This window comes from Salvelinus sp. IW2-2015, linkage group LG18, assembly GCF_002910315.2.
Source record: "Salvelinus sp. IW2-2015 linkage group LG18, ASM291031v2, whole genome shotgun sequence".
Lineage (NCBI taxonomy): Eukaryota > Metazoa > Chordata > Actinopteri > Salmoniformes > Salmonidae > Salvelinus > Salvelinus sp. IW2-2015.
In genome coordinates, this window is record NC_036858.1 from 72,530,712 (window position 1) to 72,552,901 (window position 22,190).

The following is a 22,190-nucleotide window of genomic DNA, read 5'->3' on the forward strand; positions in this document are numbered from 1 at the left end:
TGGTCACGACTTCAACCGAGCAGGCCTCTCTCCTTCCCGTTCCGGTGGCGCTCTGCGGTCGTCGTCACCGGCCTACTAGCTGCTACTGACTCTTTTTCCTCCCCTCCTTATGTGTTTATGGTTATCACCTGGTTTGAGGAATTAGCAATCAGGGTGGCTTTATTAGTCAGCCAGCTGTCTGCTTCTTTGTGCGGGATTGTTCGTCTGTTTCTTTGGATTTCGGGAGTGGTTCGTGTGTGTGTACTGGTTTTGTCTTCATGTTAGAAGACAGGTGTTTATTTGACACCAGTAGTCCGGTTTGGACATTGTTTGTGTACGAGTTGGGAATTAAACTCAACCTATTGAAGCTCTGCTGTTCCTGCGTCTGATTCACAAACACCCCGACACTAGAGCGTTACAGAATCCCGCACCAACTATGGAGTCAGCAGGAGCAGCAGCTAACCCTCTCCCATCGATGGAGGAACGGGTTCTCCACCACACACCGTCCTCCATCGGATCGGATCCGCCATGGATCAAATGATGAGAGAATGGAGCGATGGGAGGAGGAGTGGGCTCCTCTCTCCACCTTCGGCCTCCCCCTCCCAGGATTCTCCATCCCCGGCTCCAGCGCGCTCCGTCTTACGCTCCCGAGGGATTATGATGGAACAGCGGCAGGTTGTCAGGGGTTTTTACTCCAACTGGAGCTATACCTGGCCACTGTTCACCCCACTCCCTCGGGAGCGGAGAGGGTGAGTGTCCTCGTCTCCTGCCTAACGGGTCGTCGTCTGGAGTGGGCCAACGCAGTCTGGAATGGCCCGGACTCCGTGAAGAGCACTACCCGGAGTTTACCCGTCGTTTTCGTGCCGTGTTCGACCACCCCACAGACGGCCGAGCGGCGGGTGAGAGACTATTTCTCTAAGGCAGGAGAGGAGGAGCGCACAGGATTTCGCGCTGGAGTTCGCGACCTTGGCCGCGGATCAGGGTGGAACGACAGGGCCTTATTGACCACTACCGGTGTAGTCTCCGGGAGGACGTCGTAGGGAGCTAGCGTGTCGGGACATCGCTCTGTCGTTGGATGAGCTCATCGACATGTCCATCCGACTGGACAATCTGCTGGCTGCCCGCGGGCGTTCGGAGAGGGTCCTGTGCGTTCCACCACCCAGCGCCCCGGCCCCATCCCGATGGAGTTGGGAGGGGCCGCGCCTAGGGGTATCGGAGGACGAGGCCTCCCCTGCACCAACTGTGGTCGGAGAGGACACACGGCCGATCGGTGCTGGGGGGGTCTGTCTGGGAGTCGAGATGTTCAGGCGGGACGCTTCTCGATCACCCACAGGTGAGTCAGCACCAAACTCACTCAGAACTCCTGTCGGTCACATGTTGTTCTCAATTTTTTCCTTAATTTTTTCCCCCTCTTCTCAGCATAGGGCACTAGTCGATTCAGGTGCAGCTGGGAACTTTATGGATCGCGGACTCGCCCGAGAGTTGGGCGTTCCGCTTGTGCCGTATAGATTCTCCCTTTCCCGTGCACTCCCTAGATAGCCGGCCTTAGGGTCAGGGTGGTCAGGGAGGCACAGTTCCCCTGGACATGGTGACGCAGGGGAATCATAGGGAACGTATCAGTCTATACATTATCGATTCGCCTGCGTTTCCAGTGGTGCTGGGTATTCCCTGGCTGGCCCGGCACAATCCCAATATTTCGTGGAGACAGGGGGTTCTCCAGGGTGGTCAGAGGAGTGTTCTGGAAGGTGTCTGGGAGTTTCCATTGGTGCCACGTCAGGGCTCTGAAGGTGTGGAGACACTGGCTTGGAGGGGCTAAGCCACCCTTTTCTATTCTGGACCGACCACAGAATCTGGAGTATATTCGGCAGCTAGGAGACTGAACCCGCCACGTCAGGCAAGGTGGGCCATGTTTTTCACCCGGTTTAGGTTACACGTTGTCCTATAGACCGGTTCAAAAAACGTAAAGGCAGACGCACTGTCCCGTCTTTATGACACGGAGGAGAGGACCACTGAACCCACTCCCATCATCCCCGCCTCGAGGCTGATTGCGCCAGTGGTATGAGGTGGACTCGGACATCGAGCGGGCGCTACGGGCGGAACCCGCGCCTCCTCAGTGTCCGGCGGGCCGTAAGTACGTACTGCTTGGTGTTCGGACCGCCTTATTCGGTGGGCTCATGTCCTACCCTCCTCGGGTCACCCTGGGTGACAAGGACAGTGGGGAGCCTTCGGGGGAGGTATTGGTGGCCTACCTTAGCTCGAGACGTTAGGGTTTTGTCTCCTCCTGTTCGGTATGCGCTCAGAGTAAGGCTCCTAGGCACCTTCCTCGAGGGAAGTTGCAACCCCTCCCGTTCCACAACGGCCATGGTCTCATCTGTCTGTAGACTTCCTGCCGATCTGCCTCCCTCTCAGGGAAACACTACGGTTCTGGTAATTGTGGATCGGTTTTTCTAAGTCCTGCCGTCTCCTCCCGTTGCCCGGTATCCCTACTGCCCTACAGACTGCGGAGGCCCTTATTCACTCACGTCTTCCGGCACTACGGGGTGCCGGAGGATATTGTTTCTGATCGGGGCCCCCAGTTCACGTCCCGAGTGTGGAGGGCGTTCATGGAGCGTCTGGGGTCACGGTCAGCCTGACTTCCGGGTATCACCCGAGAGTAATGGGCAGGTGGAGAGAGTGAACCAGGAGGTGGGTAGGTTTCTGCGGTCGTATTGTCAGGACGCGGCCAGGGGAGTGGGCGAGATACATTCCCTGGGCTGAGATGGCCCAGAACTCACTACGCCACTCCTCTACTAATGTGTCCCCTTTCAGTGTGTGTTGGGGTACCAGCCGTCCTGGCACCATGGCATCCGAGCCAGACCGAGGCTCCTGCGGTGGGGAGTGGGTACAGCGCTCCAAGGAGACCTGGAGGGCCGTCCGGGAGTCCCTTCAACAAGCTACTGGAAGGCAGAAGAGGAGCGCTGACCGCACCGCAGTGAGGCCCCCGTGTTTGTACGGGGGGAAAGGGTCTGGCTCTCGACCGAAACCTACCCCTCCGCTTGCCCTGCGGAAGCTGAGGCCGCAGTGTGTAGGGCCATTCAAAGTCCTGAGGAGAATAAACGAGGTGTGTTATCGATTAAAACTCCCTTCCTATTATGTATTAACCCCTCGTTTCATGTGTCTCTCCTCAGGCCGGTGGTAGCTGGTCCCTGCAGGACGGTGAGGTACCGGAGGTCCTCCTCCTCCCCCTCTGGACATCGAGGGGTCCCCGGCGTACACGATACGGGCCATTCTGGACTCGAGACGCCGGGCGAGGGGCCTACAGTACCTCGTGGACTGGGAGGGGTACGGTCCGGAGGAGAGGTGCTGGGTACCGGTGGAGGACATGTTGGATCCATCTATGGTAAAGGATTTCCATCGCCTCCATCCGGAGCGCCCTGCGCCTCGTCCTCCGGGTCGACCTCGAGGCCGGGTGTCGGCGCGCTGCGGGAGCCGCGCGTCAGGGGGGGTACTGTCACGACTTCAAACCGAGGCAGGCTCTCCTTCCCGTTCGGGTGGCGCTCTGCGGTCGTCGTCACCGGCCTACTAGCTGCTACTGACTCTTTTTCCTCCCCCTCCTTATGTGTTTATGGTTATCACCTGGTTTGAGGGAATTAGCAATCAGGGTGGCTTTATTAGTCAGCCAGCCTGTCTGCTTCTTTGTGCGGGATTGTTCGTCTGTTTCTTTGGATTTCGGGAGTGGTTCGTGTGTGTGTACTGGTTTTGTCTTCATGTTAGAAGACAGGTGTTTATTTGACACCAGCAGTAAGTCCTTCATCCATGTATACAGGAAAGAATATAGCTACAGTTTCAGATATTAATAATTTCTTATTTTGTCAGAAAGTTGTATTCATTGCAAGTTAAGGCTTGCTGTTAGCTAGCCAGCTGGAGTTCGATGGCTGGCTTGCTAGCTAACGTTAACATTGAACCTAATTTATTTGGTTAACTTTAGCTATGACAATCGGTTTGTATTGTTAGTAACGTTACTCTATGATTGGGATTATAGTTCATTGTTTAGCTAGCTAACATTAATGTGACATGTCTAAACAAAAGACCTGAAGTTAAAGTTTGCTGTTAGCTAACTAACATTAGCTGAGGTTAGATGGCTGGCTGGCTGGCTAACATTACGTGTATGAAGTGTGTGTAGTGATGTTATCTCAGAATGCCATTTCGCATCTATTGTATAATAATGCAAAAATATTTGTATCTAGAATTTATCTTTCAGCATCAGTAGAACACGCCTCTCTCCCCTCAACCAGTCATACAAGGAGAATGGTCTAATGCCTCCCATCAAAAAGAGAGCTGGCCCAAGCAAAGCAAAGGCAGCAGCGCAATCATCAACTATGTACATGCACCATTTCTTCACCAACTACGGAGTTGCGGAAACACATGTGGACCTGAATTGTGATAACTGCAGTMGCCAAGTTTGTGCTCTGGTATTGTGCCTGGCAGACCATGCACAAGCTCCACAACAGTCTGGACCTTCACTTCCTGATCACAGGCCACACCAAGTTTGCCCCCGACTGGTGCTTCGGCCTCATCAAGCAGTGCTTCAGAAAGACCAGAGTTAACACTTTGTCTGAGATTGCTGGTGTTGTGAAGGACAGCACTGTGACAGGGGTCAACATCCCACAGCTGGTTGGACTGGAGAATGGTACGGTGCTTGTGGAAAGCTATGGCTGGGAACAACACCTGACTCCGTACTTCAGGCAGCTGCCACAGATCAAGCAGTACCAGCACTTCAGATGAAAATCATTTTCATTGCATGAGGTTATTCTTCTTATCTAAATTTGGGTGTTGAATTGATGTTGTGCAAGGTTGTAAAGTCAGATTTTTTATTTTTTATCCCCCTGTTTTACAGCTTCGATGCTCTGGGGCCTGGTGTTGTCGCCAAGGAGCATTTGGACTGTCGGGACCAGGTTTCACCTGCTGGGCAACGCTGACATCCTTCCTCCAATAGATGGTCTGCCTGTACAAGCACCACACGGACATAGCTAGACAAACTTATATTTTTGTGAAGATCAGGGAGTTTTCCAATGAAGAGGCTATGAACATCACATGCCCTGCAGCAAAGTCAAGGGCAGGACAGAAATAYGCTCTCCGAATATAGATTCCCTTGTTCATGCATGGTTCTGATGGAGGCACTGCACCATCTGCAGTGCCTCTATTCAAATGACTCTCTCTTAACACACACGCAATATGTTGCTGCTACTATTTTTTTTATTCTGCTGCTCAGCCACTTTACCCCTGATTGTATGCATATAACTACCTTGTCTATCACTGATGTTGTTATTGATATTGTTCTTATTATTTTATTTTGACACTATCTATTTCTGATATTGCAAGTAACCATTTGGCTGTACCGCTTACATCGTGTCTAGAGACCCATCCACTAAGCAAGACTTAGCAAAATATTTATTTATAAAATGAATATTGATATGTGTGGTCGTACCATGATTTTGTGACATAACACAACAATATCAAGTGTACACCACATAAATATATGGCGCATCCATATAATGCGCCCCTATTACTAGCCTCGTCAATCTTTCTTTRGTATCATCTGAGATTCCCAAAGCTGCGATCATCTGCGATCATCCCCCTCTTCAAAGGGGGAGACACTCTAGACCCAAACTGCTACAGACCTATATCCATCCTACCCTGCCTTTCTAAGGTCTTCGAAGGCCAAGTTAACAAACAGATTACCGACCATTTCGAATCCCACCGTACCTTCTCCGCTATGCAATCTGGTTTCAGAGCTGGTCATGGGTGTACCTCAGCCACGCTCAAGGTCCTAAACGATATCATAACCGCCATCGATAAGAGACATCACTGTGCAGCCGTATTCATCGACCTGGCCAAGGTTTTCGATTCTGTCAATCATCACATTCTTATCGGCAGACTCAACAGCCTTGGTTTCTCAAATGACTGCCTCGCCTGGTTCACCAACTACTTCTCTGATAGAGTCAGCGTGTCAGATCGGAGGCCTGTTGTCTGGACCTCTCTGTCTCAATGGGTGCCTCACCTTCTCAGGGTTCAAATCTCGGGCCGACTCTCTTCTCTGTATAAATATATGATGTTGCTCTTGCTGCTGGTGATTCTCTGATCCACCTCTACGCAGACGACACCATTCTGTATAATTCTGGCCCCTCTTTGGACACTGTGTTAACTAACCTCCAGACGAGCTTCAATGCCATACAACTCTCCTTCCGTGGCCTCCAACTGCTCTAAATGCAAGTAAAACTATTGCATGCTCTTCAACCGATCGCTTGCCCGCACCTGCCTGCCCGTCCAGCATCACTACTCTGGACGCTCCTGACTTACAATATGTGGACAGCTACAAATACCTAGGTGTCTGGCTAGACTGTAAACTCTCCTCTCAGACTCACATTAAGCATCTCCAATCCAAAATTAAATCTAGAATTGGCTTCCTATTTCGCAAAGAAGCATCCTTCACTCATGCTGCCAAACATACCCTCGTAAAACTGACCATCCTACTGATCCTCGACTTCGGCGATGTCATCTATAAAATAGCCTCCAACACTCTACTCAGCAAATTGGATGCAGTCTATCACAGTGCCGTCCATTTTGTCACCAAAGCCCCATATACTACCCACCAATAAGACCTGTATGCTCTTGTTGGCTGGCCCTCGCTACATATTCGTAGCCAAACCCACTGGCTCCAGGTCATCTATAAGTCTTTGCTAGGTAAATCCCCACCCTAGCTCAGCTCACTGGTCACCATAGCAGCACCCACCCGTAGCACGCGCTACAGCAGGTATATTTCACTGGTCACACCCATAGCCAATTCCTACATTGGCTGCCTTTCCTTCCAGTTCTCTGCTGCCAATGACTGGAACGAACTGCAAAAATCACTGAAGCTTAAGACTCATTTCTCCCTCACTAACATTAAGCACCAGCTGTCAGAGCAGCTCACAGATCGCTGCACCTGTACATAGCCCATCTGTAAATAGCCCATCCAACTACCTCATCCCCATACTGTTATTTATTTATTTTCCTCCTTTGCACCCCATTATCTCTACTTGCACAATCATCTTCTGCYCATCTATCACTCCAGTGCTTAATTGCTATATTGTAATTATTTCGCCACCATAGCCTATTTATTGCCTTACCCCCCTTATCCTAGTTCATTTGCACAGACTTTTTCTATTGTATTGTTGACTGTATGTTTGTTTATTCCATCTGTAACTCTGTGTTGTTGTTTGTGTCACACTGCTTTGTTTTATCTTGGCCAGGTAGCAGTTGTAAATGAGAACTTGTTCTCAACTAGCCTACCTGGTTAAATAAAGGTGAAAAAAATGGAAATTGGAAATGTACCTGTGMATGTATTTCAAGGCCTACCTTCAAACTCAGTGCCTCTTTGCTTGACATCATGGGAAAATCWAAAGAAWTCAGCCAAGKCCTCAGAATTTGTTTTGTAGAACTCCACAAGTCTGGTTCATCCTTGGGAGCAATTTCCAAACACCTGAAGGTACCACGTTCATCTGTACAAACAATAGTACGCAAGTCTAAACACCATGGGACCACYCAMCCGTCATACCGCTCAGYAAGGAGACGTGTTCTGTCTCCTAGAGATGAACGTACTTTGGTGCAAAAGTCACAGACCAACACAGAACAACAGAACAACAGCAAAGGACCTTGTGAAGATGCTGGAGGAAACAGGTACAAAAGTATCTATATCCACAGTAAAACGAGTCCCATATCGACATAAACTGAAAGGCCTCTCAGCAAGGAAGAAGCCACTTCTCCAAAACTACAATAAAAAAGCTAGACTACGGTTTGCAACTGCACACGGGGATAAATATTGTACTTTTTGGAGAAATGTCCTCTGGTCCGATTAAACAAAAATAGAACTGTTTGGCGATAATGACCATTGTTATGTTTGGAGGAAAAAGGGGGAGGRTTGCAAGCCGAAGAACACCATCCCAACCGTGAAGCACGGGGGGAGYCAGCATCATGTTGTGGGGGTGCTTTTCTGCAGGAGGGACTGGTGCACTTCACAAAATAGATGGCATCATGAAGAACAAAAATGATGTGGATATATTGAAGCAACATCGCAAGACATCAGTCAGGAAGTTAAAGCTTGGTCGCAAATTGGTCTTCCAAATGGACACTGACCCCAAGCATACTTCCAAAGTTGTGGCAAAATGGATTAAGGACAACAAAGTCAAGGTTGTAGAGTGGCCATCACTAATCCCTGACATCAATCCTATAGAACATTTATGGAAAAGCGTGCAAGGAGGCCTACAAACCTGAGGCCATTTTCTCAGAAAGTGAGTTTACAAGTGTATCAACTTTCAAAGCAGAATTACTTTCCCATTGTTCCTCAAAAATTATGTGTATGATATACCATTTTTGTAGCTTTGAGTCTCTACTTTTATCCAATGTAAAAAAAAAAAAAAACATTTCAAATTCTGCTACATAAGACCGAATCCAGGTGGTGAGTCACATGTTGTGATCACTGCATCCAATGGGTACGGATACATCTTCAGAACAAAGTTCTACACTATTAGTAAAAATGTGATGTGGATGTTCTTGTTCCTGTTGTGTTGGTTAATAAGGGTCAGAGTTGTGATTCAACTTAGGGTTAGGGTTGAACCAGCATGTGGGCATGAACCTAGGGTTAGGGTTCGGATTGAGCTACTATGTGGACATGAAACTAGGGTTAGGGTTAGGATTGACCTACTATGTGGACATGAAACTAGGGTTAGGGTTCAGATTGAGCTACTATGTGGACATGAAACTAGGGTTAGGGTTAGGATTGAGCCAGCATGTGGACATGAAACTAGGGTAGGGTTAGGATTGAGCCAGCATGTGGACATGAAGCTAGGGTTAGGGTTAGGATTGAGCTAATATGTGGACATGAAACTAGGGTAGGGTTAGGATTGAGCCAGCATGTGGTCATGAAACTAGGGTTAGGGTTAGGATTGAGCCAGCATGTGGACATGAAACTAGGGTTAGGGTTAGGATMGAGCTACTATGTGGACATGAAACTAGGGTAGGGTTAGGATTGAGCCAGCATGTGGTCATGAAGCTAGGGTTAGGGTTAAGGATGAGCTAGCATGTGGACATGGAGCTAGGGTAGGGTTAAGATTGAGCCAGTATGTGGACGTGAAGCTCGGGATAGGGTTAGGATTGAGCCAGTATGTGGACATGAAGCTATGGTAAGGGTTGAGCCAGCATCTGGATATGAAACTTGGATTATGGGTTAGCATAAGACCATCAGGATCCCACTCGTGTACAGAGAATAGCGTGGTCTGGAAGCCCTGTGGAAACCAAACCAGCCCCACTCCTAACGGTCTGTTTCTGCACATACAGTGCCTCTAGAAAGTATTCAGGCCGCTTGACTTTTTCCTCATTTTGTTACGCCCTATTCTAAAATGTATTAAATGAATTTAAATATCTTATTTAGTTAAGTATTCATACCCTTTGCTATGAGACTCGAAATTGAGCTCAGAGGCATGCTGTTTCCATTGATCATCCTTGAGATGTTTATACAACTTGATTGGAGTCCACCTGTGGTAAATTCAATTGATTGGATTTGATTTGAAAAGGCACACAGCTGTCTATACAATGTCCCACAGTTGACAGTGCATGTCAGAGCAAAAACCAAGCCATGAGGATAAAGMAATTGTCAGTAGCACTCCGAGACAGGATTGTGTCGAGGGACAGATCTGGGGAAGGTTACCAAAAAATGTCTGCAGCATTGAAGGTCCCCAAGAACACAGTGACCTCCATCATTCTTAAATGGAAGAAGTTTGGAACCACCAACACTCTCCCTAGAGCTGGKCYCCCGGCCAAACTGAGCAATTGGGGGAGAAGGGCTTTGGTCAGGGAGTTGATCAAGAACCCGATGGTCACTCTGACAGCGCTCCTGACTTCCTTTATGGAACAGCACTCCACCAATCAGGCATTTATGGTAGAGTAGCCAGACGGAAGCCAATCCTCAGTAAAAGGCACATGACAGCCACTTGGAGATTGCCAAAAGGCACCTAAAGGACTCTCAGACCATGAGAAACAACATTGTCTGGTCTGATGAAACTAAGATTGAACTCTTTGGCCTGAATGCCAAGCGTCACGTCTGGAGGAAACCTGGCACCATCCTTACAGTCAAGTATGGTGGTGGCAGCATCATGCTGTGGGTATGTTTTTCAGCGGCAGGGACTGGGAGACTAGTCAGGATCGAGGGAAAAATGAACGGAGCAAATTACAGAGAGATCCTTGATGAAAACCTGCTCCAGAGCGCTCAGGACCTCAGACAGATGCGAAGGTTCACCTTCCAACAGGGAAACGACGCTAAGCAAACAGCCAAGACAACACAGGAGTGGCTCTGAATGTCTCTGAATGTCCTTGAGTGTCCCAGCCAGAGCCCGGACTTAAACTCGATCAAACATCTCTGGAGAGACCTGAAAAAAGATGTGCAGCAACACTCCCCATCCAACCTGACAGAGCTTGAGAAGATCTGCAGAGAAGAATGGGCGAAATTCCCCAAATACAGGTGTCCTAAGCTTATAGCGTCATACACAAGAAGASTCAATGCTGTAATCGCTGCCAAAGGTGCTTCAACAAAGTTCTGAGTAAAGGGTCTGAATACTTATGTAAATGTGATTTTTAAGTTTTTTATTCTAAATACAATTGCAAAAATTTATAAAAACTTATTTTTGCTTTGTCATTATGGGGTACTGTGTGTAGATTGATGAGAGAAAAAACTATTTAATCAATTTTAGAATAAGGCTGTTACGAAACAAAATGTGGAAAAAGTCAAGGGGTCTGAATACTTTCCAAATGCACTGTATATTTGAACAATGCCTTGCATCTTTTCCCTAAAGATGATGAATCACCTATTTCAAGGGGAGAGGAGATAGTGCCGAAGGCTGTGATGCTGCATTTTGCACACACACACACACACCACACACCACACACACACACACCACACACACACCACACACACACACCCACACATACACACACAGTCTACAATGCACTGTCGAGCACTGTCACCAAATGAATCCCTCTGTTGACTGACTTACCCTACAGTGGCAGCAACTGACACACATCCACACACACACACTTTAAGGAGGCTAGGATTTTGACGGAAGGAATAAAAAAGCCCTCATTCCAATTGAAAACCTTTACTCTGCAAACACCTAACTTAGGCCCACCAGAAAGAATAACACAACCACACTGTCACTGCATGTGAAAACCTTTGCACTCCTAACGCTTTTTCCATCCAAACTCCTCTTGTCTTCTCTACTCTTGGTAGCATTTATAACAATGACACCTTCAAAATCATCATGAAGAGTAATGAAACTGGACAATTGAACACATGCTATTCATTGTCCAGTTGCCGCTGAGTTTTGTGAATGGAGAGTAATGACTACATTATATTAAGTATCCCCAACGAGATATATAAATAAAAATAACCTGTAACTAAAATGGATTCCCTTTCACGTCTTCATCTGTAAGACATCTAGCGGTGGGGTATGTGTGTGTTAATAATCCTAAAGGGAGCTCAGAACCAGGGACCTCTACATCTTATAATACATTCTTCACCCGCTTGAGGATAACACAGTGCCATTGACGCGACCCGCTTTGAGGATAACACAGTGCCATTGACGCGACCCACTTTGAGGATAACACAGTGCCATTGACGCGACCCACTTTGAGGATAACACAGTGCCATTGACGCGACCCACTTTGAGGATACCACAGTGCCATTGACGCGACCCGCTTTGAGGATAACACAGTGCCACCGACCCAGCCAGCTTTGAGGATAACACAGTGCCACCGACCCAGCCAGCTTTGAGGATACCACATGACCATTGGACGCGGACCCGCTTTGAGGATAACACAGTGCCACCGACCCAGCCAGCTTTGAGGATAACACAGTGCCACCGACCCAGCCAGCTTTGAGGATAACACAGTGCCACCGATGCGGCTGTGGGCTCTCATTCTCCGTGGCTGACATGAGTAAGACATTTACTCATTTTAACCCTCGCAAGGCCGCCGGCCCAGACGGCATCCCTAGCCGCATCCTCAGATCATGTGCAGACCAGCTGGCTGGAGTGGTTTTCTGACATAATCAATCTCTCCCTATCCCAGTCTGTTGTCCCCACTTGCTTCAAGATGTCCACCATTGTTCCTGTACACAAGAAAACAAATGTAGGTGAACTAAATGACTATTTCCCCGTAGCACTCACTTCAGTCATCATGAAGTYCTTTAAGAGGCTAGTTAAGGATCATATCACCTCCACCCTACCTGACACCCTAGACCCACTTCAATTTGCGTACCACCCCAATAGATCCACAGATTATGCAATCGCTATCACACTGCACACTGCCCTATCCCATCTGGACAAGAGGAATACCTATGTAAGAATGCTGTTCATTGACTATAGCTCTGCCTTCAACACCATAGTACCTTCCAGACTCGGGGCCCTGGGTCTGAACCCCGCCCAGTGCAAATGGGTCCTGGACTTCCTGACGGGCCGCCCCCAGGTGGTGAGGGTAGGAAACAACATCTCCACCCCGCTGATCCTCAACACAGGGGCCACACAAGGGTGCGTGCTCAGCCCCCTCCTGTACTCCCTGTTCACCCATGACTGCGTGGCCACTTACGCCTCCAACTCAACCATCAAGTTTTCAGACGACACAACAGTAGTAGGCCTGATTACCAACAACGACGAGACAGCCTACAGGGAGGAGGTGAGGGCCCTGATGAAGTGGTGCCAGGACAATAACCTCTCCCTTAATGTCAATAAAACAAAGGAGCTGATCGTGGACTTCAGGAGACAACAGAGGACGGAACCGCCGCAGTGGAGAAGGTGAAAAGCTTCAAGTTCCTCGGAGTACAGATCACTGACATTCTGAAATGGTCCACACACACAGACAGTGTGGTGAAGAAGGCGCAACAGCACCTCTTCCACCTCAGGAGGCTGACGAAATTTGTCTTGGCCCCGAAGAACCTCACAAACGTTTACAGATGCACAATTGAAAGCATCCAGTTGGGCTGTATCGCCGCCTGGTACGGCAACTGCACCGCCCGCAACCAAAGGGCTCTCCAAGGGGTGGTGCGGTCTGCCCAGCGCATCACTGGGGGCACATTGTTTGCCCTCCTGGACACCTATAGCACCCAATTCACAGGAAGGCCAAAAAGATCATCAAGGCCATCAACCACACGTGCCACGGCCTGTTCACCCCACTATCATCCAGAAGGTGAGGTCAGTACAGGTGCATCAAAGCTGGGACCGAGACTGAAAAAAGCTTCTTTCTCAAAGCCATCAGACTTATCACTAGCCAGCTACCACCTCTTTTACTCAACCCAGCTGCTGCCCTATATACATAGACATGGAATCACTGGTCACTTTAATAATGGAACACTAATCACTTTAATAATGTTTACATACTGCTTTACTCATTTCATATGTATATACTCCATTCTACTGTATTTAGTCAATGCACATCCTAATATTTATATATTTCTTAATTCCATTCTTTTACTTTTAGATTTGTGTGTATTGTTGTGAATTGTTAGATACTACTGCACTGTTGGAGCTAGGACTACAAGCGTTTCACTACACCTGCAATTATATCTGCTAATTATGTGTACTGTATGTGACCTATTACATTTTATTTGATTTATAAACATGTTAGGCATATCTGAGGCCAAGATTGTGGTGAAATAATAGAAGCAATGTTTAATATAGCTAAGGCAAAATAAACCAGGTCCATATTTTTATGTCATTTTCTGTGTCAATGTCAACAAACCTGGACATGGCCATGATTGATGGCTTTGAAATACCAATTGTCCATTAAACCTTGTGTTTTTCTTCTCAGAATGTGTGTAGAAAAGTGTAGTTGTGTGTGTATATGTGTATGTGTGCATGCAAGTGCCTTCTGTGTTGTGTACGTGTGTTGACAGTAAATAACAAGCAAACAAGCGAGCAGGTAATCAGAATTAMACAACGTGGGTGGATGCTATTGGATGGTATTCCACTAATCCTATTTATGTATGAAATCTGACTCCGCATGGCATGTAACGTCTGCAAGCAATTTGGTTACATTCCGTTTAAATTTAACGTCTGCGAGCTAGTCAAGGTCTGGCAAACTCACAGCACTTATGGAGTAAACATTTAAAGCCCATACGGTGAGAAAGGAAAAGGTTGTGTCAGATATTGGCTATTTAGAGAGGTATACTCACTGGTGTATTGAGTTTGGACGTAGAAATATACAGTTAAATATTACACATACAAATATACTGGCAAAGCTAATAACAGTATGCTTTTTACCTGGTATCTGTTTTATAATGATTGCATTTGGTTTCATTGAAATCAATATATATATATTTTTACTTATTTAACTAGGCAAGTCAGTTAAGAACAAATCCTTTTTGCAATGACGGTGCAAACCAAATTGTGTGCCGCCCTATAGGACTCCCAATCATGGCCGGATGTGATGTAGCCTGGAACCAGGTAATGCAGTGACCACCTTTTTCACTGAGATGCAGTGTCTTAGACCACTGCGCCACTCAGGAGCCCAATATAATTTTCTCATTTTAATGGCAGAATTCATTAACAGATTAAGTAAATACCAATCATCCCTGAGCCTACAATGGTCATGCCTCCACAGAAAACGAATTAAAATAAAAAGTCCCCATCAAAATCAGTCTGTTTAAGCTAGAGAAATCTGTTATTTTGCATGGGCTGCGTCTCAATCCACCACATCCGCCGTTATAGCTCTTCCACATCCGCGGTGAAAGGTGGCAGAGCTAGAGCAGTGTTTGTCAGACCATGAGACATCCTGAAAATCGGTCTTCTCACAAAACTATTTATGATCACTCTATTGAAAGATGAGACTCTCATGAACATAATGGTGTTGTCCGTCTTGCTCTAGAAGACAAAGCACACAAGCCTCGTCTGTGTGCCTATTATAAAAATGTATGGAAGTATATATAGAGATAGTTTAGTGCCTAAAATAAGGGGATAAATACATACAACAACAATAATAATGTTTTTTTTCCTGATCATTCTTATATTTCTCAGAAACTGGACAGAAACRTCAGAACAAGCTTCCTTTCTATTTTTGGGGGACTATCCGTTGTTCTATGTCGGGAGTCTGTTATTCAATGCATTTCTATTGCCTTATAGCAGTACTGCAAACTGTTTCATCCAATAATTTTTTAAGGGGTCTTAAAATTCTAAGTCAAACAGCTAAATAATCATTGGTATGACCCTCTGAAAAACAATTCCATATGTTAGCTTAGAACCCCTGCCCCCCTCCCCTGTGTTAGACAGGTCTGAGACTCTGGAAGGTTCAATTCTGTAAAATAAAGTATTGAATGACTTATAACCACTACTGTCCTTCTTCTTATGCTGGTTAATTTATATTTGTATTATGAAAATGGTTTTCCTTCTGTGCACTTAAAAATGAAAGGATTGCATCTGTAGATGGGACTAGACACTCTCTGATTAGAGTAACAGAAAAGTATATTTTCATCACAAACCGATAGGTGCAGTGAAATGTGTTGTTATACAATGTTGGCAATAGTAGTTTGGCACCCCTGGAGCAAATCAGGGTTAAGTGCCATGCTCAAGGGCACATCAACAAATTGTTCACCAGTGACCTTTCGGTTACTGGCCCAGCTCTGTGAGCGTCTGTGAGGGATCATCACTACAGTATCTGTAGCCAACGTCAGTGAGCTGAAGGGATCATATCTACAGTATCTACAGTATCTGTAGCCAACGTCAGTGAGCTGAAGGAATCATCTCTACAGTATCTGTACCCAACGTCAGTGAGCTGAAGGAATCATCTCTACAGTATCTGTACCCAACGTCAGTGAGCTGAAGGCAATCATCTCTTACAGTATCTGATACCCAACGTCAGTGAGCTGAAGGAATCATCTCTACAGTATCTGTACCCAACGTCAGTGAGCTGAAGGAATCATCTCTACAGTATCTGTACCCAACGTCTGTGAGCTGAAGGGATCATCTCTACACTATTTGTAGCCAACGTCTGTGAGCTAAATGGATAATCTCTGCAGTGTCTGTAGCCAAAGTTTATGACCTGAAGGAATCATCCCTACAGTATTTGTAACCCAAGTCTGTGAGCTGAAGGGATCCTTTTTACAGTATCTGTAGGCAAAGTCTGTCAGCTGAAGGGATCATCTCTACAGTATCTGTAGCCAAAGTATGTGAGCTGAAGCGATCATCTCTACGGTATCTGTAGGCAACGTCTGTCAGCTTAAGAGATCATCTCTACAGTATCTATAACCAACGTCTGTGAGCTGAATATATAATCTCTGCAGTATCTGTAGGCAACGTCTGTCAGCGGAAGGGATCAAATCTACAGTATCTATAACCAACGTCTGTGAGCTGAATATATAATCTCTACATTATCTGTGGCCAAAGTCTGTGAGCTAAAAAGATAATCTCTACAGTATCTTTAGCCAACGTCTGTGAGCTGAAGGGATCATCTCTACAGTATCTGTAGGCAAATGCCTGTCAGATGAAGGAATAATCTCTAAAGTATCTGTAACCATATTCTGTGAGCTGAAGTGAACATCTCTACGTTATCTGTAGCCAAAATCTATGAGCTGAAGGGATCATCTCTACAGTTTGTAACCAGCATCTGTCAGCAGCTACAGTATCTGTAACCAACGTCTGTGAGCAGAAGGGATCATCTCTACAGTATCTGTAACCAACCTCTGTGAACTGAAGGGATCATATCTACATTATCTGCAGCCAACATCTGTGAGCTAAAGGGATCATCTCTACTGTATTTGTATCCAACGTCGGTGAGCTTAAGTGATCACCTCTACGGTATCTGTTGCCAACGTCTGTGAGCTGAAGGGATCATCTCTAAAATGTCTGTAGCCACACATGTCAGCTGAAGGGATGATCTCTAAAGTATCTGTAACCAGCGTCTGTGAGCTGATGGGATCATCTCTACAGTATTTGTAGCCACAATCTGTGAGCTGAAGGGATCATCTCTACAGTATCTATAACAATCGTCTGTGAGCTGAAGGGATCACCTCTACAGTTTCTGTTGCCAAATTCTGTATGCTGAAGGGATTATCTCTACATTATATGTAGCCAAAATCTTTGAGCTGAAGGGATAATCTCTACAGCATCTGGAGAGAAAGTCTGCAAGCTAAAGGGATCATCTCTACAGTATTTGTAGCTAACATCTGTGAGCTGAAGGGATAATCTCTACAGTATCTGTAACCAACGTCTGGGTGCTGAAGGTATCATCTCTACAGTATCTGTAGTCAACGCATGTCAACTGATGGGATCATCTCTACAGTATCTGTAGCCAATGTCTGTGAGCTAAAGGTATCATCTCTACAGTATCTGTAGTCAACGCATGTCAACTGAAGGGAACACCTCTACAGTAACTGTAGACAATGTCTGTGAGCTAAAAGGATAATCTCTACAGTGTCTGTTTGCCAACGTCTGTGAGCTGAAGGGATCTTCCCTACAGTATGTGTAGCCAACGTCTGTGAGCTGAAGTGATCATCATTACTGTATTTTTAGAAAATGTCTGTCAGCTGAAGGGATCATCTCTACAGTATCTGTAGACAAAGTCTGTGAGCTAAAGTTTAGTTTAGTTTATTAATTCAACCATTTTAAAAAACAAGCACACATACAACTTAAAAGCCATACATGCACATGACTAAAATCATTGAGGATATCACATAATAAGGTCTGGGACTTATTTCCATTGTGGTCCTCTTGACACAAGATGGCTATACAAGATCGAACACAGTATGGCAGTGAAATAATTAAACAAAAACATAGAAGAACATCTATCTCATCATTCCAGTTACATCATAGGGGTTATTCATATGGGCACAGAAGACAAAGATATTTTTTCTTTATTTTTAAAGCTGTCCAGAGAGGACGTTGTTTTGATAGGCAGAGGCAACTCATTCCATTCTGAGGCTCCAGTATACAAGAAAGTACCTTTACAAGCATTACTCCAGAACCTGTATAAGCACACATCAGCAACACCTGATCTGGTGCTGTGATTGTGTGCATCCCTAACACGAGGAAAGTAATCACTTAGATATCTGGGCGCAGGACCATAAATACTCATGTAAACCAAACCTAGTCTAATCTGGGATACCCTAGCCTCAATAGGCAGCCAGTTTAGTTCCTGAAAGCAGCTCCTGCCTATGTGAGTACGTGGACTCACCTTCAATACTCCCCTGAACAGCTTATTCTGTGCTATCTGGAGCTTCCCCTTCATAAGTTTAGATAAGCCGCCAAACCAGGAAGTACTAGCGTAGTCAAAATGGCATTGAATGAGGGCAGTAGCTAGCACTTTCATGGAGTCCTTATCAAGCAGTGTCACGTTCGTTGATGGAATGAGGAGAGCAAGGTGCAGCGTGGTAGGGGAACATCTTACTTTATTTCAAATGAACACCGAAAAACAACAAATACAAAACGAACGTAAAGTTCTGCAGGCTACACAGCAACTATAAAAAATCAAGATCCCACAAACTAAAGCTGGAAAGGCTGCCTAAGTATGATCCCCAATCAGAGACAACGATAGACAGCTGTCTCTGATTGGGAACCATATCCAGCCAACAAAGAAATAGAAAAACTAGAATGCACACCCAAATCACACCCCGACCTAACCAAATAGAGAAATAAAAAGGCTCTCTAAGGTCAGGGTGTGACAAGCAGCTTGGACTTTCTAGACAAAAACTTAGTCCTGGCATTAACCTTGCCTAGCACCTTATTTGCCATGCTCACACCTCCCAAGCTTCCATCAAGGAAACATCCCAAGTAGCTAACAGAGGTTTTAGTAGTCAGCACCTCACCCCCTAACTCCACTCTGATTTCAGACGACCTACACAATTTAGGTCTGGATCCAAAAATAATTGCTTAACTTTTCCCTAAGTGCTGAGATAGCTCATTATCTCCAAGCCGTTTGCTAATGTTAGTAAGCTCTGTGCTAAGTATGCTCTCCATCAGGGTTTTACTTTTGTGAGACACCAGAAGTGTAGAGTCATACACATAAAGAAAAAGACGTCAAGAACAAGCATCTTTCATATCGTTAATATACAATAAAAAAAGGATCATCTCTACAGTATTTGTTGCCAAAGTCTGTCAGCTGAAGGGATCATCTCTACAGTATCTGTAGCCAACGTCTGTGAGTTAAAGGCATCGTATATACGGTATCTGTGGCCAAAGTCTGTCAGCTGAAGGGATCATCTCTACAGTATTTGTTGCCAAAGTCTGTCAGCTGAAGGGATCATCTCTACAGTATCTGTAGCCAACATCTGTGAGCTGAAGTCTACATCTGTGTCCCTGTCTCTGGACACTCTGCACCAGTCTCCCTGTAGAGTTTTAGGATGTATTTAGTCAGGATTCATTTGTACTGTCAGGAAGCTGAGTACACCTACTGTAATACACACTGAGACAGCAAGTGTCCACACGACTACAGTACCTCGTTTATTGGCAAAATGGGAAATAAAATCAGATAATATTTTGGACACTTGCCTATGAGTAAAATCAATATATCACATTGAGGACCCTGTTTGCGATAAAACCAAATACKAAAACTCAATAGAAATACAAATTCCCTTAAAATTACATGAATATTAAGATTCTTAAAACTATATGAAATAGCGATCAATAAAGCTATTTCAAGTCGTTTTTGTAATATCAACGGATACCTCAACCCCCAAGTTAAGACTTAATATTAAAACAATTAGCAGATGAACAGAGAAGGGAAAGCATTAGTGGCCCATTAATCGGTAGTCTAATTGCTTAATTATATCTTCCATTAGAAATGATGAGCTCTAAATTGCACACTTTGATGAGTAAGTCTCGGTGAATGTGCCGTCTTCCTTCTGCATCAGCAAGTAACTCCCTAGTCAGAATATTCAAATCCGTAATCCATCAAACGGCTTATCAGTGATCAGTACAATATGAGAACGAAATGCACAGCCCAATACCTATACTGTTTAATACCGAAATAATGAATCATATGAAATGATTAATTGAAGGGTAGGTAACAGAGACAGACAGGTATGCAGTTACCGGTGTATTCATACTCATCTTAACCCTAACCCTAACCTTATCCTGTTACATCATACAAGTTCACATCAATTTTACAACCCACACTTGGCAACAATGACTATTACAAAGWCTCTCTAATTAACATGTTCTATGATTTTAATCAACCACAAGAAAACACAAAAGAAGGCAAATCAATGCCAAATAGTGACACCGGGGCCCTGAAATAGACTGAAGAACAATAATAACAAAAACAAAAACTCACTGTCACTCATATGAACTAGAGTGCTTCCTAGATGCTTCCCTCCCCTATGATCACAGAAACCTTTCAACTGAAAGTTCAATTATTTAATTCAGTTATTCAWTAAAATCACAACTCAGCATAATTTTATCCGATTTATACTTAACAAAAATGTAAATGCAATATGCAACAATTTCAAAGATTTTACTGAGTTACAGTTCATATAATGGCAACTGCTCGGCCTCCGACCCCAAGGCACTACAGGAGGTAATGCGAACGGCCCAGTACATCACTGGGGCCAAGCTTCCTGCCATCCAGGACCTCTATACCAGGCGGTGTCATAGGAAGGCCCTAAAAATTGTCAAAGACTCCAGACACCCTAGTCATAGACTGTTCTCTCTGCTACCGCACGGCAAGCGATACCGGAGCGCCAATTCTAGGTCCAAGAATTCTGAACCGTCTACCCCCAAACTAAGACTCCTGAACATCTCATCAAATGGCTACCCAGACTATTTGCAATCCCCCCCCCCCCCCCACTGCCTTTCTTACGCATGCGGTCTCTCTGTTTATTATCTATGCGTAGTCACTTTAATAACTCTACCTACATCTACATGTTACCTCAATTACCTCGACTAACTGGTGCCCTGCACATTGACTCTGTACTGGTACCCCCTGTATATAGCCTCACTATTGTTATTTTACTGCTGCTCTTGAATTATTTGTTACTTTCATTTAGCATTTTTTACTTCTTTTTTTTAACAGTATTGTTGGTTGAGGGCTTGTAAGTAAGCATTTCACTGAAAGGTCTACACCTGTTCTATTTGGTGCATGTGACAAATACAATTTTACAATTTCATTTGATTTGATTTGATTGTATAAGGAAATCAGTCAACTGAAAGAAATTCATTCAGGCCCTAATCTACAGATTTCACATGACTCAGTGCAGCCATGCCACCCACTTGGCAGCCAGACCCACCTACTGGGTAGCCAGCCCACTGTTTCAGTTCTGAGTAGGTGGCGTGTCTGSGATAATAATGATAAAAATAATAATAATAGCAGTCTGGAGTTCGGCGTGTTGCATCGGCAGACAGTTCAGGTGCCTACAGTTAGAAAGCCTTTGTTTTCTCTTCTCCTTGAGTTTTAACCGACAATTGATTATTAAATGAACTGTGGAAGGAGACTTGGAACTGTGGAACATATTTTACAAAGCTCACCATTATCGTTGTGACATCTGCACAAACAAAACAAAATAATTGTTTCTCACTCAAAAGGGCATAGCAAACACAATATATTAACTTACAACCAGTTATCCCAATGATTTAGGTTGAACACATATTGTAACCAAGCAAGTGAGTGAAATGACTTGACAATCTGGCTGCATAAACTATACATTACTTCTGGGAGGCACTTGGAACATCTGAGACAGTTGGGTATGTGTTCCACATGGCACCCCATGCCCTTTAAAGCGCACTACCTTTGACCAGAGCTATATGGGCCCTGGTCAAAAGTAGTTCCCTACACAGGGAATAGGATGGCCCATGGTCTGTCAGTTACCTACAGTTTGTTACTGAGGGACCATGGGACTTTTATTTCCAGACACTGCAATTTCTCTCTCCTCTCTCCCAGTTCTCTATACAGCTAACTTGGTAACCAGGCAACTCAAAGCTTTAGTTGGCTGGGGAACCAGTTCTGAAAGCTCAACATAGGAACTTCTCAACGTCAGTCTAACTTTTGCTATTAGTACTACCCTCCCCCCATCCATACCTCATCCTCTCTCCATCCCTCTTTCTAAAATGACCTTTCTAAAATCGTGCTTTTCTCTCTCTCTCTACGTGCTTTTTTACTCTCTCTCTCTCTCTCTCTCTCTCTCTCTCTCTCTCTCTCTCTCTCTCTCTCTCTCTCTCTCTCTC

General features: G+C 45.3%; 1 long non-coding RNA gene across 1 annotated transcript in view; it reads left to right on the forward strand.

Moving 5' to 3' along the window:
• LOC139029192 (uncharacterized) overlaps positions 1–22,190 on the forward strand; it is a 1,029,896-nt gene that overhangs the window by 981,007 nt on the left and 26,699 nt on the right. The window lies entirely within an intron of this gene.